Here is a 20,866-nt window from a genome sequence, read left to right on the forward strand (position 1 = left end):
CCATCATTCTCCTCCATGCTGATAAGAGCTTTGGAAGATGGTGTCTGTCATGATGTGGTAGGTCTTTGTGCAACGTTGGCTCAACAAAACCAATATGATGTGGTAAGCTCAAAGTGAATCTCATAGCTCATACCCATATTAATTTATTAGTATGTTTATATGCATGGTTCTTATATCCATTCTTTCAACACTTGCAGGTTAAGAAGTAGGATTTAACGTTTGCAGCTTGTAGCTTTGAAGCCATTCTAAACCAGGCAATGGCTCAATTGGGTCCTTATGAGTGGCAATTTGCTGGCCCAACAACCACTACAATGGATTCCAAGAATGTGTGCTTGTGATAAGGGTATCAGCATCTCCACGACATTTGCTAACAGTCGTTAGTAGACCTTGTGCTCGATATTGTGAAGCAAAGGAGAGTGCACTAGTAAATACGCTGCTCTACATCATTGATGGTCTAGCATATGAAATTAATGACCTGCACTGCAACATCTGCATGATGCGACGTGGTCCAAATATGTAATTTACTTATGTTTGCACAAACTTTGTTATGTACATGAACAATTGGGTTGTAGTGACTTCAATAATTGTTTGTACTAATAAATTATTATGGATTGTACTGATTTCTCTAGTTACTATAGCCTTATGAAAGCTTAAAACCAAAAAAATAAAACATATCGAACTTGCTATCCTAGCGCATAAACCAAAGACTAAAAGAAGAAAAACAAGCTATTCTATCGAACATACTATCCTAGCGCAGCAGTTAAGCCTCTACTCTATCTCCACGCAGCCCCAGGTTTCACCCCATGGGGGCCATTTTTTTGTTTTTAATTTTACTATTTGATACTGCAACAAATAAAGAAAAAAAGAAGTTATTCTATCGAACTTCCTATCCTAGCGCAGCGGTTACGCCTCTACTCTATATCCCCACAACCTCGGGTTTGAACCCACGTGGGCCAAATTTTAAATTTTTTATTTAGTACTGCATCAAGCAAAGAATAAAAGAAAGAAAGAAAGCTATCGTAACACACTCACTATCCTAGCGCAGCGGTTAAGCCTCTACTCTGTGGACCCTCCGCCCCGGGTTCGAACCCCACGGGGGCCAATTTTTTTAAAAAAAATTTAACGAATACTAGGCTAGCTAAAAAACACACAGGCCGAACAATAATTTTCAGCAGCGGTTCTCTAAAGGTCCGGCCAATGTCTTTTTTGAGCGGCCCGATAATACTACGTGCATCTAGATTTAAAAAATAGGGCCAAACCATTTTTCTTCTCCCATGCCCTAACTGCCCCCGCACCCATGGCTGCTCCCCATCGCCATCACCACTGCCATTGTGCTCACCATCGCCACAGCCATTATGCACGTGATCCCAGTTGCTCATGGTTGCACCGCTCTGCACCGCCATCCCTGTGACCCATGGCGGTTCAGCGTGGCCACCCCTGATCGACGCCACCATCTTTGTGTCATGCCACCAATACCCCAACCACACCATCGCCGTCGTGGCACACACCACCATCCTTGTGTCATGCGCATTCACCCGGACATAGTGCGCATTATTCTTCGAAAGGCAGGCCAACAAATCAGCTAAGGAAAGGTGATGTCTTCACTCCCGCTGATCATGCATGCTATGTGTTTGATGAAATGCTTGTATGCTTTTTTATGTTGTTTAACCTAGTCTCATGGCTTTCCCCCACCGAACTCGTGTAGATGACATGAAAGGGGAAGAAGAAGGCTACTAAACCTAAGATGAAGAAGAAGAATAGTAGGACAAAAAAGCAATGAGAAAGAGAGAAACAAGCCACCAGGGCTATGTTGGCCTAAGAGGCAAGGCAGGGTCAAGGTCGTGGTGGTGCATTGATGATTACAGAGAGGGAGACTAGACAATTGTCCTGCCTAGCATGGCAGGGCGAGGAGACCCATCAGGTCATCCTAGAGGGATTACATATGGAAGAGTATTCTAAGGAGCAGATTCAGCAGATGGACATGTTCCACAAGAAACACGAGACTTCTGTGTTTGCACTAGACTCGTGCGCACCACATGCTAGGGGTCATCGGGGCCCTAAAACTCGAGGAGGAGGTTTAAGTGGCAGAAAGAGGAGTAGAAGTGAGCAGAGTGAGTAGGAGAGAGGGCCTAGATTCCATGACTTTATGACATTGAGCTCAAAGAAGACAATGGACATTAGGTTCTGCGATGTTGCGTTCTGGTTTTCATAGGTCAGAGAGAAAGATTGCAGTAGGGCTTTCTGGACTATTACTCAGGGGAGCTTCCATAGGAGCTATATGGTGAGAAATATTGCAATAGCAGACTAGAGGTGACTTGGCTGGGTATCCTCCCCCTGTTTGAGAGGTTCTAGGGCTTTGTTCACCTTTTCAGCGAGGTAGACTGAGTTGTGACTCGTTGGGTATGTCAGTTTTATGCTACAGCGTGGATCGACCTGTCGTAGAACCAACCAATTTATAAGAGCACAAGTACAAAAACAATTACCGAAACGATCAAATTCTCGCACTTGAGCCCATATAAATCCGGTAGTCAACTGAAACCATGAAGGATTTCAAACCAACTTGCATACAACCAAGATTATAGTAATTCAATATAACACATCATACGTTACAACATTTAACAGACGATTTGCAAATAGATTACAACACCTCAGAGTCATCGTTATTACAAAACAAGTCTTGTAAAGTAGCGAAAGCAATTAGTTTAACTCACACACACAAGTTCAAATAGAAGTACCAGCTTGCCGATCACATCCCACAAAAGCATTTGGATAAGATAAATAGAGATCATGCCTGTGATCTAGTCTTCGTCACCCGCCGAGTGGAGACAATACTTACAGAAGCCCTGATAAAGAAGGTCATCTGCAACAAGAGGGGATAAACCCTAAGTATGAGAATGTACTCAGCTAGACTTACCCATCAGAAACCAAAACAAAAGACACCAAGGATCATGCATAGCTTAATTTAGTGGATCTGGCTGACACTTTCTTTTTGCGGAAAAGCATAGGTAATAATGATCAACTCTTAACCTGAGCTAGCAGTGACTTTTAGCCATTAACCTATCATCTATATTAGCACCTATACTAAGCAATCATTTGATAAAGATGCAAACATTAATAACCATAGCAGGTATAAATCGTGGCAACATTATCATCATCATCCATTTAACCATATCGTTAAATTAATTGAATCTACGTTGCTGCTGCTCAGTCAAGTTCTCACTATCCGGGAGAGACAGTGATTCGAATCGATTCCTATCCAGCTGGAGGGGTATTCCTAACACAAACCTTACTTCCCCCGTCAGGGTCGCAAACAAGTCACCTTTGGTACAATTCAGGAATCGCGAGTCCGGTCAGTGCCGCAAAATTAGAGAACCACTCTGCCATGAGTGCTCGGTGACTTAATCCGCCCTTGGGCTTATGCCAATGGCTCTCTGCACATCCTTACTGCCATCTAGATTGTGACCACTGCTTGTGTCCCTGGCCTGAATCGATCTACTAGGCTTCGCGGTCGGAACGAGTTATCCGGCCAGCTAAATGTTAGGCTGCATTCAACATGACATAAGGACGTATAGCGTATCGGTCCTTAAATGACACAGACGGAGTCACTATATCCAAACCTACACAAGACTCCGCCCGGTCTTAATTCATTATTAACATGGTTCTTTTCCACGATAGCAAATATAGCCAACCGTGATCCACCTCATCCTAAAGCTCGCAGGTGATAGGAATCACCTGACTTCTACCGCACTAAGCATGGCTAAGCATTTAGTTTGTTCCTAAACTTAATTATGATTCAAGTGCGATATCTGGACCAGGATAGATATATAATGCAACAATTGGTTCCAACCAATTCCTATACTTAATGCATCATCAACGAATAAAAGATACTCAAGATATTTGTAAAAAGATGGGAGACTTAATATGCTCTGGGGCTTACCTTTCAGGAAAGATGACGGGTGGTGGTCAGGGCACTCGGGCAACTCCTCCTCGGCGGCTGCTTCATCGATTGCCTGAACCTCAGGCTCCTCCTCCTGGCTCGCTCCCTCAAACTCCAGAAGCGTCACTCCCTCTAGCACACCTATTGCATGTATGCGCAAGATAAATATCATGGATGCACATAAACGAAGTTAGGAATGCTCGGGAATGCACATGCTTACTGCAGTTCGCATTTTCTGACTTAAGCTCTATTCAAATCACTTTAACTTACCAAGTTTGTACAACCTAATGTACAATTGCTCATCTTTAGTTAAGGACCTAGCACCTGCACCTAAGCATGTTCTCAAGTTAGGCTAGCACCTAAACAATCAACAAGAACATCGCAACTAAGCATACACACAAACATTCGTATTTCAGCAAAAACAGAAACTTATATAGTGGTACAGTAAACTGATCATAACCGGAGATCTACAAATCGAAATGACAGGCAACAAGACAATTTGGAAAGCTTATGAAATTTCCTATAATTCATTTTCAAACCTCAAGGCATGATTCCAGCCTTTACCAGGTTGAATTTACAGAACCATATAATCAGGTCCAAACAAGACAGAGAGCAAGCAAAACTGTGATCTAACTTTGAACGACTGTAGCTCCTAAACTACTAGGCCAAATGCCACCAAATTTTGACAGGAGCTAGATACATGATTTATCTACAACTTATGTATTCACCACTTTCCAATAAAACCAAATTATCATGGTGAACTTTGTAAAGTCTCAAGAACTGTCCAGAAAGACATAATGCGAGGAAATATTTATTAATTTATGTTGTAAACATATAATTGGACAAAACCAACTTTACTCACTTATCACACATATCACAAAAACACCAGAAAATAAAGTGTTCACTCCCAATTCATTTCTTTTAATGCCTTTCTTAATTTATTTAATTAATTAAGAGGAATGATAAACATATATAAAAACTGCACCATTTAATCTACAACAATTACAATAGGTACTACATGCTCGAAGTAGACTACTGTAAAAATTTCACATCATTTGAGCAAGTACAACATCCTACACAAAAATGACAAGGCATAAAGGCTTAAAATGACATAATTAAGAAACCCTAGTGAAAAGTGTCAAGCAATATATTTTATATTTTTCCTAGCATCCTTAAGGTACTAGGACATCCTCTAATAAATTTCATGGTCATTGGATTCATAGATAAATTACTAAAATTCACACAATGATCATTCAATGATAAAAGGAAAATCGATAACTCAAAAACCATACATGCAATGACTCTCAAATTTTTAACAGAGCTTCTACTCAGCAAGAAGAGCTTATCAACAAAATTTCATAATTTTTGGAGCAAAGTAACTCAAGATATAATTTAAACAAGTTTGCATTCATTTAAAAACACATTTCAAGTTTCAATTTAATTCTTCCAAAAATTCCACTACAAGTGTTCATTTTATATTTTTCCTAAATACTACACTTCACCTTGATCCTAACAAAATTGGAACCACCCAATTTGGATTTACAAAACTAGAGATACAATTTTTACAAAACAGCAATCAAATCTAAGTTATTTGAACTATCCTTTGAATACTCAGTCACTGTCAGGCGGGGTCCACTTGTCAGCAGGGCCCGCATGTCAGCGACACGAAAACAGGGGAGACGGCTTGCTCGACGCGAAACCAGCAGAGCTCGCCGATGGCGGCGTCTCTGGTGACGAGGATGGCACCAGCGTGACCGCCTCGACCTCCCGCGTCGATTGACACCCTAACCCCAAACTCTACCGACCCCTAAGTACCCCGGCCACGGAGCTCGGTGGCGCGTGGCCGTGTTCCGGCCTGGCTGGACTGGCGTGGATGGTGACATCTTCACCCGAGCAATAGTGTGTGATAGACAAGGCTAGATGGGAGCTAGGGAAGGAAGAGAGGAGCGGTGCAGTGCTGGACACGGAGAGCGCAACTCCGGCGAGGTCCGGACGGCGGTGGGAATTGAAATGTGGCCACTACCTTGGTTCACCGACTCAACGGCGTGGTGGATGAGCTAGAGGAGGCTACGACAGAGTTGTGGGTTAGCTGGAGGCTATGATTTTGTGGTGGCGAGTGAGATAGGCAACGGTGCGTGCTCATTGACGATGGCGGAGGCGGTGCTATCGCGGCAGACGCTGCGTTGAGGCGAAGGAGAGGCGAAATGAACTGGGACGTTGGGAGGCTCATGAGCACATGTTGTTGCTTGATGTGGCGCGTGGCAGCCCATCGTGGCCTAGCCGGTCAGGACATCGGCGACGGGTGGCCTCCACGCGGCGGTGAAGTCCTAAAGATGGTCGGCCACTGTGGCATCCATTCAGTTAAGCCATCTACGTCTGACAGTGCATATTCAACGTGTTGAAACTACCAAGCCGTTGATCATTAGCAAAAAACATCAAGATAAAAGTTGTATCCCTATGTACCAGCTACAACTTCTATTAAAAGACTAAGACCTAATTCTTCAAGAATCATGAGTAAACTCATCGCCAAGTCGAGCAATTGAAACTAAAATGGGCTTTGTGACTTAGAAATTTTTCAGAGCCTCCAAATGGACCTCAAGACTGACTTGTGGGCCCCTTTTGAGCATGTTCTGCACATTTTCATGAGATGGTCATAAAATAACTTTTGTTCCTTATAAAATTTTCTACAACTTTGCTTTAGGTTGCTCAGACATGCAAACAATCTAAGCTATACTTTTGAATCACTCAAACAAGAGAGCTCTAGGGGTCAACACTAGTCAAACCATGACTTGGAAACTTAATTAGGCAAAATGATCAACATGAACATTGTTCCTAATGACATTCTAAGTATAACTAAGTTGCTTGAGAGGATAATTAGCCACACCACACATTGGTCACACCAAATTCAAGCATCACATGTATTGAAACAAGGAAAAACAAGTGACTTTGTTACTTTTGTTTCAAAACCATGTTTCATGTGTTTCATGAGTTTGTGGCATTGTACTAGCTAACCATGTTTCACTAAAGTGTGTTGCACATGTTGCACTTGAGGGTTCACCCTATTCATTTCCTAAAACAAACACACATGGAATATAACAATATGTTGCAATGTTTTAGAAGCATGTTTCATACAATTCTAAGCTCATGAATGGAAGAATGATGCTCATGTTTATGAAATGCAAGTGCAAATGTGGAAGCCAAACACCTGGGGTGTTACAGCCCTCCCCCTTATAAAAATCTTGTCCCGAGATTTGACAAGCGTACCATTGTTGATAGAATTCCTTATAACCGTCCCTCAAATAATCTTCTCTTTCCCACGTTGCATCACATTCACTACCCTGATTACTCCACATGACCTTGTAAAACTTGACCACCCGACTCCGAGTCACTCGCTCCCGAGTGTCAATTACTCGGACTAGTTTCTCTTCAAAAGTCAAATCCGATTTTAAGTCAATATCCCCCAGTGGAACTCTCTCCTCAGGGATGCGAAGACATTTCTTCAACTGGGATACGTGAAAGACATTGAAGATAGCACTCATATCAGGAGGTAATTGGATCTTGTATGCTACCTTACCACTTTGTCCAATGATTTGAAACGGACCGACATATCTCAGTGCAAGCTTTTGCTTCACACCAAAGCGTTGGACACTCTTCATGGGTGAGACTTTCAGATAAATGAAGTCTCCAACTTTGAACTCGATAGGTTTTCTATGATGATCAGCATAACTTTTCTGCTTAGCTTGAGTTGTGGCCATATGGGTTTGGATAGTACGGACTTGTTCTTTTGCTTCTTGAACAAAATCAATTCCATAATATCTCCTTTCACCGGCTTCAACCCAATTCATTGGGGTTCTACACTTTCGGCCGTACAAAGCTTCAAACGGTGCCATCTTGATACTCTCTTGATAACTATTATTGTAAGAGAATTTAGCTAGGGGTAACCACTTTTCCCATGAACCCTTAGCCGAGATGACACATGCTCTCAATATATCTTCTAAGATTTGATTCACTCACTCAGTTTGCCCATTGGTTTGTGGATGATAGGCAGAGCTTCTTACTAACTTAGTTCCCAATAATCCATGTAAGTGCTCCCAAAAGCGAGCAGTAAACTATGGTCCTCTATTAGAGACAATAGTGCGAGGTATCCCATGGAGTTGGACTATCTGATTAAAGTACAACTCCACATAGTCAGTTGGATGGAAATCTATGCGGACAGGAATGAAGTGTGCAGACTTGGTCAGACGGTCTACAATCACTCAAATAGAGTTAAAATTCCTCTAAGTAGTAGGGAGTCCAACAATAAAATCCATACTTATCTCCTCCCATTTCCAACCTAGAATAGAGAGTGGCTGAAGCAATCCAGCTTTCATGTGCACAGCTTTGACTCAACAACAAGTGTCACACCTAGCCACATAAGCGGCTATCTCTTTCTTCATCTTGGTCCACCAAAAGCGAGGCTTGAAATCATGATATATTTTGCTACTACCAGGATGAATAGATAATTTCGAGGAATGTGATCCAGATAGGATTTGATTTCTAAGCTCTTTATCCTTTGGAACCACTAACCTATCCTTGAACCATAACACGTCATTCTCATCTACCCGAAAATGCTTGGTTTCTTGCTCTTTCATCTTGCGCTTGATGTGGAACACACCTGGATCTGTCTTCTGTAGCTCGATAATTCGACTCTGTAGAGTATAACTGATAGTGATGTTGTGAAGGACTGCAGGATGTAGGAGTTTTAACAAATGGAGGTCACTTTCAATCAAAGAGTGGCAATGAGATTTCCTGCTCCATGTGTGTCGATATAGAATTTCGTCCCGTGCCGAGGACACATGCAACAAGCCGAAAGGGTCCGCTCGATGGAGCAGATCCACCTAGCTTCAGTGTAGGGGTGGTCATCCTGCACAATCCTCCCGAGGCGTGCCAGTCAATTTGACCATGCAATTGATAAGGATAGAAAGTTCATTAGTAATTAAGGGCAGAACTTGTCGGTGTTACTAGATAGTCCCGAATGTACGACTGTGAGAGCCGATATGAAAGGAAATTGGCTAAATAGCCAATTCCAGTATATTCATGAGAATAAGTCAGTTAGAGCTCATGGGGTCATGTGAAGAGAATCGGTTATCATTTAGGATAAACATCATTTAAATGAATATTAATCAATGGCAATAAGATATCAATGATGATCGGTCCATGCTGAGCCAATGATTACGAGTAACCAAACTCCTTTTTATATAAAGAAACAATTCAACATCACTTAATCATTTAATAAAGATAAATCTAATGAACATGTTAGATCTCATCTATCGCCATGACCAATGGGGCATGAGGCAGAATCATGCAGGCCATAGAAACAATAATAGACTCGATGACCCTAACTCATTACTAATATCAGTGGGGCATGAGGCAGAATCATGCAGGCCATAACACAATAACAAGATCATGGGGCTAACATATCTTTCAACTTATCTCTACTTCAACGATCTCATGATGTGAACTATTTGTGGAAGCATTTGATATCGGCTAAACAGCCGATTTAGGCATAGCGCACAGTTAAGGTCATGTCTTCTCAGGAATGAGTCTATCAACCAATGATCCCCACTCCACGGTGCCAACAGTGGGGTGAGAGGCAAAATTCCATAGGCCATGATGACGGGCCATGAAACGGTTCTCGCTAACCGGTAGATCTACTCAAGATCGAACATGCCTTAACCGTACGCTATGTACGATTAAGATTGACGTAAAACAGCCGATAAAAACATAACTCATCACTTAAGATATAGATTAGATCAGTTTTAGATTAGCAAACGATGAGTTAACCAAGATATGACGCCAATCTAGATCAATCTCAATCGAGCAGAGTGATATTGCTATAATTAGATAAGCAATGAAAGCAATAAGCAATATCGGTAACTTAATGAATCTACCAAAGACTGCCACTCTAAGATAGAGCCGATAACTTAACCTTGATCCAATTCAAGCAGTGGGGTGTGAGGCAAAATCACACAGGCCATACTTGAATTAGGCAAGAGTCGATAACTAGCTTATACCAGAGGCGCAGTGGGGGTCGATCGGATCGATGCAGCCATACAAACAAAGGTATAAACCATGACGGTACTTACAATAGGCAGTGGAGGTCGACCAGATCGATGCAGCCATACTTGCCAAAGAACTCACTGAGATCTACTCTACTCCTACTCCTAAGGGGTGGCCAGAGCCGAAAAAATAATTGACTTATATTTGATTGATTGGTTGATCGTTACAATAGCCGAGGGTTTATATTTATACCCTGGGCTGATAAGAGTCCTAAATGAACACGACTAAATAACAAAAACAAATATAGATACATGGACTCTAATTTTCCTTATGTAGAGTCCTTGCTAATGAAGCTTCCTTGTTTGATACGTGTCCTTGTTTCATCATGTCTCTATCAAATTTATTAAATAATATTTCCTGGCCAGCTCATAAATATCCCTTAATTAGGAAATTTTCTTGGACTTGACATCATCGGTGGATCTCTTCCTTTCTAGGATGAGCTTACCAAATTTTGGTGTAAACATAGGCCCCCCTAGTTCGAAGTATGAGTTTTCATGCTTCGAACTATTTTGATCCGATGGTCTTCCTTTCCCCAGCCGATGACGTTTGATCGCAATCACTGAAAGCTGCATCGGCTCCATCTTCTTTTTGATCTTGATAACTTCAAAATTTATCTTTCTGTACATCTCCTGTTCATCTGCTTTAGCCAATTAAGAGCTAGCCCCCCGAGTTTGATCATAGCAATACAAGTTAATCGGTGGTGTGGAAATATGTTGCATAAAAGTTCAGGCATTCTAGCCGATAGTCTTCTTCCAAGGAGCCGAGAAATTTACTGGCAGCGATATTACCTTATTCCAAGCCTCACCTACACATATGAACTTTGAAGTGTCTATCATACCATCTTGGGTGGTTGAGAAATGGAACGGATTAGAATCCAATCATCCTCATTTCCTGTGCTCAGAAAACTTGGGTTTTTGAAAGATTTTTAAATTAACACATAGCTTTGCTCCTCAAATGATTCTCTTAGATCGCTCAATGTATATAGTTCCTCATCAAAGTATTGTTTTATCTCTCCTTATCCTACTTCTAAAAAGCTTATGTGGAGTTTTAGGTAGGGATAAAATATATAGCGTACTTACCTTGCATATATTGTAAGGTCAAATCCAGACCCAAGGAGAGAAATGTCATACTCTTAGATTAAGATGTGCAGGTGCATGGAATATTTGATGGCTAACCTAATTCTACTATGCTCTTTGAAATATATTTCTCTCTTATGGTATATTTTTGCGAGAACATGGGCTATCTCTTCTCATATTTTCTTTTTCCCCTTTTTTTATTTGTTTATTTTGGACTTCTTTTTTATCCATCTTTTATATATTTTAGCATAACCCATGTCTCTCTTTATAACAAAATTTTGAGAGAAATATTATCAAGAACTTGGAGCATTTATTCTAATAAAACCTAACATATTTTTTTGTCTCCTCCTAGTGTGGGAGCAGAACATTTTGAGGTGGATGAAAAACTTGTTTTTGCATACTTCTAGTATAGAAGCAGCACATATATATGGCATGCACGTGATCTTGATCTTAGGAACATGATAAATCTCTCAACAAGGGTCAACAAGACTTGACAAAACTCGACACAAAGCAAGCAACTTATGTGGAAGGTTTTTAATGAGATTAATATATGGCTCTGGCAGGAAATTCAACATCATTGAGGAGAAGCTATTGATTTTGAATTTTTGTAAGAAAATTTTCCATGTACTTTGCAAAAAGAAACAAGGTTTCTTTCATCATACCATATCTCATTCATCAACTACTTAGATAGCATGTTTTCCCTATGATAAATTGTTCACAAGTGATAGGAAAAGCAAGGAATAAAGAATATATACCTCATGTCTGCATCCATGTAACTCCAGCCTCAGTCTGGTCACCTCAGTGTGCTTTGTAGCCTACTCGGTGACTTTTGTCAACTCATGGAATCCCTAGTTGTTGCCAAAGAAGTTGGAAGTGGTGCCGGCCTAAGCAAATAGACAAATCCTGACGTATGGTGGCCTGGAGCAGTATCTAATCACTATTGGTTGAACGAATAGGTTAGAATCAGCCTTGAAGTCTTTGATTAAAATATTCAGCCAATGCGACTCTGAGTTCCAATTTTCAATGATGTCTGATCTTCATTGGCTTTTACACCTTTGAAGATTTTCATTTTTTGAACTAGAGGCAATACCCTTCTGGTACCGGCTATTAGAGCCGAGAACGAATCGGCTATCAAATATTGATTAAATGCCAGGATAACATCCCGCATAACTTTTCATCTCAAAGGTCAAATGATTAATCAATCTAGAGCAAGCATTTCGTTAAGTGCAACAAAACTTTATTTAAGAAATCCATCGATTCTGATCCGCACTTAGGATTCCATTTAGCATTCATACGTCGGCCTAAACCCATACTCAAAACTAATGCTTATTTTCCTTTATTCCAATGGCCGACGTGAAGCTGTGACTTTTCTAAAACAAACTCTCAGAGCCAATTGCTTGCATCGGCTGTTGGCTTTCATTGCTGATCTTAATGAAGTCTCCTTCCCATGACTTGCTAGAAAAACACTTGAAATCTCCTAGTTCCCAAAAGACTAGATCGACTGTTGTGATGCTTATGGACTCATCAGCACAAACCAGTTCAACATCATCTCCATGCCATTGAATCAAACACTAATGCATGGTCGACGGTATGTAGCAATTCGCATGAATCCAATCACGACCGAGGAGTAAACTATATGATCCTTTCCCATCAATGACAAAGAATGTGGTGAGCAGAGTTTTACTCCCGATTGTCAGTTCGACATTTATTGCCCCCGGGTCTTGGATGTATCTCCTCCAAAGTCTCTAAGCATCATGTTAGTCTCAAGCAAATCTCCTAGTCCCTTGCCAAGCTTACGAAAAATGGTGTATGGCATAAGATTGACAGAAGCACTTCCGTCCAGCAACATCTTGTTCATCAGCTTCTCATCCACAAAACCTTTCATATATAAAGCCTTTAAGTGCCAATGCTTGACTGGCTTATCAAATATTGCTTGCTACACAACTATTAACCTAGCAACCATCTCTTCATACCCTGACTCATTGAAGTCTGAATAAACTTCTTAATCTACCGGAGCTCTGAATTCTGATGGTAATAGAAAAGCCATTTAGATATTAGCCGATGGTTGCCTCTTATCAGCCATCTGCTTGGTACGCCATACTTGAGTTTTACCGGGTGCCTGAGCCTGTTCCATATCTTTGTTCCTTACGCGCTACACCCTTCTCTTTTGGCTTCTCGTCAAATCTCCTAGGCACCACTGGCCTTCCTGCCACATGTATCTTCTTTCAGTGCCTTCCTCTTCATGATTAGCCCAGTCTTGTCTAATGACTCTTTTTCCCAATCGATCATGAACACTTTTGTTTTTAAGCGCTGATCCATGTTGTTATGATGATATGCATCTTGAGCATGGATAGACCGGCGATTGGTTCAAGATTGCCTATACTCCCGATATTGATTGCTACATTCTGGACAGTCATGTCTAGTAGGCAACTTCAAACCTTCATTCTAGCAATGCCTAAAGAAGGGACAATTCTAATGTAATTCAACTTGTTCCCTTTCATACCTCTCTTCTTCTAATTGATGCTGGTATGCTTGATCTTTTAACCAATGTTGATAATCATTTTCCTTCTGCCGTTGCCATTTATTCAACAGAATCTAAGATGTGACCCACGGCTTTGACATCTCTGCTTTCGACATCTTCCTCTGCTCGTATTGGCTCTTTTGTTCGGCATGACTTCTTCTAATCTCTTTGTATTCATCAGCCGATATTTGCATTTTGGGATTGACTGTCCCAGCTTCCCTCGATTTGGTCGATGTCAGGACCTTAGTTTTTCCTTTGAATAGCCCAGCATCAACCATGTTCTGATCTCCTAGGAAAGGATTATCATTGACTTTCATCTTTCGAGGTGTATCGAATTTGAGCCTCCCTTGCTAAACAGCTCTCTGTATATGCTGCCTAAAGATTCTGCATTCATTAGTGGAATGAGAAGTAGCGTTATAGAATTTGCAGAACTTCTTGTTCTTTAACTGATCAGGGGGCAACATGACATGACCATTGGGCAACTTGATCTGCCCCTTCTCAAGCAAGAAATCAAAGAGCTTGTCTGATTTGGTAACATCAAAGTCATAACTCTCCTCAACTCCTCTTCCCCAAGGAGGTTGCTGTAGCTGAATGGAATTGGGGCAAGAAGACAGTGATGGTGCCAAATCCTTGGGGAAGAGGAGTTGAGGAGAGTTATGACTTTGATGTTACCAAATCGGACAAGCTCTTCGATTTCTTGCTTGAGAAGGGGCAGATCAAGTTGCCCGATGGTCATGTCATGTTGCCCCCTGATCAGTTGAAGAACAAGAAGTTTTGCAAATTCCATAATGCTACTTCTCATTCTACTAATGAATGTAGAATCTTCAGGCAGCATATATAGAGAGCTATTCAGCAAGGGAGGCTCAAATTCGATACACCTCGGAAGATAAAAGTCGATGATAATCTTTTCCTAGGAGATCAGAACATGGTTGATGCTAGGCTGTTCAAAGAAAAAACTAAGGTTCTAACATTGGCCAAATCAAAAGAAGCTAGAATAGTTGATCCTAAGATGCAAATATCGGCTGATGAGTACAGAGAGATTAGAAGACACCGTGCCAAACAAAAGAGCCGATACGATTAGGGGAAGACATTGAAAGCAGAAACATTAAAGCCACGGGTCACATCTCGGATTCTATTGAATAAATGGCAGTAGCAGGAGGAAAAGGATTATTAGCGTTGGTTAAAAGATCAAGCATACCAGCATCAATTAGAAGGAGAGAAGTATGAAAGGGAACAAGCTGAATTATATTGGAATTGTCCCTTCTTTAGACATTGCTGGAATGAAGGTTTGAAGTTGCCTACTAGACATGACTGTCTAGAATGTAGCAATCAATATCGGGAGTATGGGCAATCTTGAACCAACCGCTGGTCTATCCATGCTCAAGATGCATATCATTATAACAACATGGATCGGTGCTTAAAAAACAAAAGTATTCATGATCGGTTGGGGAAAAGAGTCATTGGACAGAACTGGGCTAATCATGAAGAGGAAGGCGCCGAAAGAATATACATGTGGTAGGAAGGCCAGTGGTGCCTAGGAGATTTGACAAGAAGCCAAAAGAGAAGGGTGCAGCGCCTAAGGAATAAAGAGTTGGAACAGGCTCAAGTATCCGGTAAAACTCAAGTATGGCGTACCAAGCAGATAGATGATAAGAGGCAACCATTGGCTAATATCCAAATGGCTTTTCTGTTGCCATCAGAGTTCAGAGCTCTGGCAAATCAAGAAGTTTATTCGGATTTCGATGAATCAGAGTATGAAGAGATGGTTGCCAAGCTGACAGTCGTGCAGCAAGCGATATTTGATAGACCAGTCAAACATCGGCACTTGAAGGCGTTGTATATGAAAGGTTTTGTTGATGGGAAGCCGATAAACAAGATGTTGGTGGACGGAGGTGCATCTATCAATCTTATGCCTTGTACTACTTTTCATAAGCTTGGCAAAGGAGCAGAAGATCTATTAGAAACCGACATGATGCTTAGAGACTTTGGAGGTAACACATCTAAGACCCAAGGGGCAATAAACGTCGAACTAACAATCGGGAGTAAAACTCTGCTCACCACATTCTTCATTATCGATGGGAAAGGATCATACAGTTTACTCCTTGGTCGTGATTGGATTCATGTGAATTGCTACATATCATCGACCATGCATTAGTGTTTGATTCAATGGCATGGAGATGTTGTTGAACTGGTTCGTGCTGATGAGTCCGTAAGCATCGCGACAGCCGATATAGTCTTTTGGGAACTAGGAGATTTTGAGTGTTTTTCTAGTAAGACATGGGAAGGAGGCTTCATTAAAATCAGCAATGAAAGCCAACAGCCGATGCAAGCGATCGGCTCTGAGAGTTTGTTTTATTAGAAAAATCACAGCTTCACGTCGGCCGTTGGATCAAAGGAAAATGAGTATTAAGTCTTGGAGATGGGTTTAGGCCGACGTATGTGAAGGCTGAGTTAAAGTGTAAGTGCGATTCAGAGTTAATGGATTTCTTAAGAGAAGTTCTGTTTCGCTTAATAGGATGCTTGACCTGGGTTGATTACTCGTCTGACCTTTTATATTGAAAATTCTACTGGACGTTATCCTGGCGTCTGAGCAACATTCGGTAGCCAATTCATTCTCGGTTCTAATAGCCGGTACCGTAAGGGTATCGCCTCTAGTTCAAAAAAATAAAAATCTTCAAAGGCAATAAAAGCCAATACGATATGTATCGCCTATAGAGCAAAAAAAACAAAAGATAGAAACATTCGCAGTCATACACGAAGGCATTGCATTGAAACACAATCATAAAAGAACAGGGGTCTTCATTCATTGGTTTATCCTAAATGCAAACTAATCGAAGACCTTGTTCACCACATCTTAAGCGGGTGTGATGTCCATGATGGCCTCTGCCGCTGTGGTGAAATCTTCTATCAGATCTTCATGTCCCTCAGGGCCATCGTCGGCCAGGAATCCAACCTCCATGGTATGGAGATCATGCCCGGTTTGGACCTACGCTGCAGTTAGCGCCACCGCCGCACCATGATGAATGCCATGGAGAGCAATCTCTTAGATGTGGGCCAGAATGTCTTGGAGACGAACGTTAATGGGGGACCCCCTTGCATTGATGACGTCCATGATCGCATTCACCGCCGACTGAAGAGATTCTAGTTGCACCATTTGAGCTGGCAATTGTAGAAGAATATCAAGGCAAAGGCAACAGAAACCAAGATGGAAACATTCATGAAGCTCATCTTACCTGCTACCGCGGCGTTAGACTCATCTAGCCACGCTCAAACGGCATTGGTCTCCTCCTCTGCCGCATTAAGAGCAGCCTAGAGGACTCCCAAATGAATCTCTAGCTGACCATTGTTCAAAATCGCCTTGGAATAGCGGTCCTCGGCCACCCTCCATTCTCGGAAGAAGCGCTGAGCATCATCACCGTCATATGAGTTGGAAGAACCCAATGATGAAGCCAGCACAAAAGATGCAGCATCAGCGAGATTGTCAGTCCTAGAAAAGGAGTGAAGGCTGTCATTCATAATGAGCTTATAGGCAAGTTAGAGCAGACCATCATCATGAACAAGGGTTGCCAATCTTACCTTATGTGTCGAGAACGTTGGTTCACCGACATGTCTTCCACCAGGATTTCCTCTGCCACGCGCTTGCCTTGATTACCTTCGCCAGCCATGAGGAACGAGTGAATCTACATAAAAGAGGAGTGGAACCGCTACAAGGTTTTTGCAGACAAAAGCAAGCGAAGGAACGGTTGCAGATAGAGAGGCGTTTGAAGCCGAAGCCCTCGGTTGGTATTTGAAGACATGAAATGAAGAGGCAGACGCCTCGGGACGTATAAATGGCAACAACAATTAATGGAAGGCAAAGCACCAATTCACTAGTGCCGATGGAAATAGAGCACTGAGCAACTGAAAGGCAGTAAATCGAAGGGTTCTCTTAATAAAAGCCGTGTTTTTAGACTTGGTTAAACCGAAGGGCCTAGATTGGCTATATCAAATCGGCTCTTTAGCCAAAAAAGCAAGCATAAGCAAGTGCGCATAGTGCCAAGATAGGAAAATTATCTGCTAAATGTCATCTATTACAAACTATGGGCCGAGGAAAACCCTACCTACTATGTCATTGGCCAAGGTATTAAAAGCTACAGAATTGGCGGCACTCATGAAATCCTCGACCAAGCGCTCTTGCTCCCTAGGGTATGCTGCATTTGGAAAACCATGGGGAAGAAGCTAAAGATTTTGGCCCAAACGGGCTTGGGCGGCAGCCAACGCCGTGGTAGCGCCATGATAGATGCCATGGAGAGCATCCTCCCTGACATGATTCGGGATGTCATGCAAACGAACCACCAAAATGGCACCCCTAGCATTGACAAATCCCACCACATGATCCACAGCTAATCGAAGGCTCTCCAGTTGAGCAGATAGATCTAAAAGATTCAAAGGGGAGGTGATCAGAGTCTCAGAGACAAAATTGAAAAGAAGCAGAGGTTACGATAGGTATCTCACCTACAATTCTAGCCTTGGCCTTGGCCAACCTAACCTCCACCGAATCAACCACAAGAGGTGACCAGCATCGGACCATGGCTAGGGCCGATTCTGCAAGGGATGGACACTCAGCAAGACTCTAGCCATGTCGATCAATGGAGGCAAGCAAATCATCATTATCAATCCGCCCCATCTGATGGCAAGGGGGCTAGCAGCAAGTCATTGACAAGGAAGGCCTTGAAGGCTGAACGGAGTCGGTCCTATTCCTCGAGGCAGTGGAGGCATTGTGGCAGAACCTCCTAAGTTTTAGGGTCCACATGCACCTGTCACTGTCCGATGACCTTTGACATTTATGCATATGTTTCCATTAACTTAAAAAGACTATCGGGTGTCCTCGGGGAACCCCGAATCATCCACGATTTCTGAGCAGAATCACGTTACAGAGTCATTGCAGTATTACAACATTTATTCAAATCTCAATACTAGAGTAAAAACAGCGGAAGTCTTACAATAACATAATTTACAAAATAGTAGTTTCAAACCTCGCAACTAGGTTCGATGCTTATTACAAATTGAAATAGTGGAGTGGCATTATAATATAATACAAAACACACAATAAAACTGCCCTGCCCAAGGGCCACACATTTACTTCTCATTGTCATCACAAGGTACAACTATCATGCAGCATGATCCAAAACAGATCTGCTCATGAGGCTCACCTGCAATAAGGGTCAACGAACCCTGAGTACAAAAGTACTCAACAAGACTTAACCAAAATATTAACTGATAAACTTAGAAATGCAGGCTCAGGGATTCAAGGTATAGCTTTAACAATGAATCAAAGTTCTTTTGCGTAAAAGCTCTTTTAACAAAATTCTTTATATAGAAAACTTCATAAAAATTATATACAAAGGTGACATGATCCGTGTTTAGATCATGAAACTTTATATCCAACGCCTTCACAAGCCTTATTCGAGTTCTAGTTATTAATACTACGATGATGAACAGTGAGTTGAGTCTCCATAACCGAGGAGCAACGACGATTTGAACCGATTATAAACCCAGCTGGGAATTCCAGACCACACGACATATGCAGGTCCTCAACCTACATATACCAACCTACCCTCAGATCCTCTAAAGCAAGAACGGGTCCGCGCAACCCGAGAATATAGTACTCCACCAATCCAGCCCATTGCCACGTGGGTACACGCTATTCCCGCCATCTCTCCACTCCCAGTGCGCGAGTAGCCATTCTCATAATAGAATCGCCAAGTTCAGGCTTACCGGAGTATGTGGTTAGTACTACAAATTCTCACCTCATGCAATTCAACAACGGACATGCCTTAATCGACACGGGCGGAAAGAACCCGCTCACAAGACCTCCATGTCTTGTGGCTCACACACACCGAGTCTGCCCGGTCTAGATTTATTACTCCACATTCCCATATCACATGATAACATAAGTAACCAAGGTTCCATTTGAAACTTGCATGTGACAGTTAATCACCTGACTTCATCGTTCTACGCATAGCTAAGCAAAACTAGGCATATACGAATTTAAAACTGGTAATATGGTAAATATGGAATAACAAGGTTTGTAATACACCAATTAGGCTCTTACTTAACTCCTAATCACTAAATGCAGTAACGAGAAGCAAAAGCGAAATCAATTTGTAAAATACAAGGTAGGGTTGTATGCATCCGGGGCTTGCCTTTGTTGACGGAAAAGTCCGGCTCCTGCGACGTTTCACAAGTATTCGATCTGACCTCAACAGACGGATTAACCTCCTCAACAACTTGATTAACTACCACATTTTCACCTTCGTTCACTACACGTAATAACAATGCCATGTTTAACATGATGCGGAATACGAAACATGATGCTCGATGATGGATGCAAAATTAATACTTTGAATAAAACTTTCCTTCGCGGTACAGTTGCAAGTCAAACAGACTAAATCTTTTTTTTTATAACACATACATCAATTGCCAAGGATCATTATCAACTAATGACCCAAGGTCATCACTCAATCCAAAATTTCAAACAAAACCTAAATCATTAAAGGTAACTATTTGCTTTTATGAATTAATTATTTAATTCAAAATTATGAAATAAATCAACTTATTCTAATTGAACTCAAAATTTTACTACATGTTTATTACATGATAAGTAAGTGGCAAAACAAATTTCATAATTTTTGGATAAATAAATAAGCCTAGAAAAATCATGGAAATCCATTTATTAATAAATTGAGCAATTTTTATCACATTCAAAAATTACTGAAAAACATTATTTCATATTTTTCTTAAATAATATACATCACAGAGAAGTCACACAAAACTTTTCATAATTTTTGGAGCTCCAAATAAATCTACACAAAAATAACAAAAATAGGCACTATTCATTCAAATATGAAAATAGAAAAATCCATTTGAACGCTGAGTCACTGACAACGGGTCCCACCTGTCATCCCTAACCTCGCGCGTTTGACCACGACAGCGATGGCGCTGACCGTCGTAAACTCGTCGACGGTGAGTCCAACGGCGACGGCCAAAGTACCAAAATGATCACCAAGACTAGGCGCATTGATTGACGTCCCTATCAGCACTGATTACGGCCCTATACTAGCTCGTCGTCGGCCATGGCAGACGCGGTGGCACGGCAGCGCTACGCCGGCGGTGTACAACCGATAGAGCTCAAACAAAGGATCCTGGAAGCACTAGTGGCTCACCCCAAACGCGTTGAAGCAATGAGCGAGG

This window comes from Miscanthus floridulus, chromosome 17 (assembly GCF_019320115.1).
Source record: "Miscanthus floridulus cultivar M001 chromosome 17, ASM1932011v1, whole genome shotgun sequence".
NCBI lineage: Eukaryota > Viridiplantae > Streptophyta > Magnoliopsida > Poales > Poaceae > Miscanthus > Miscanthus floridulus.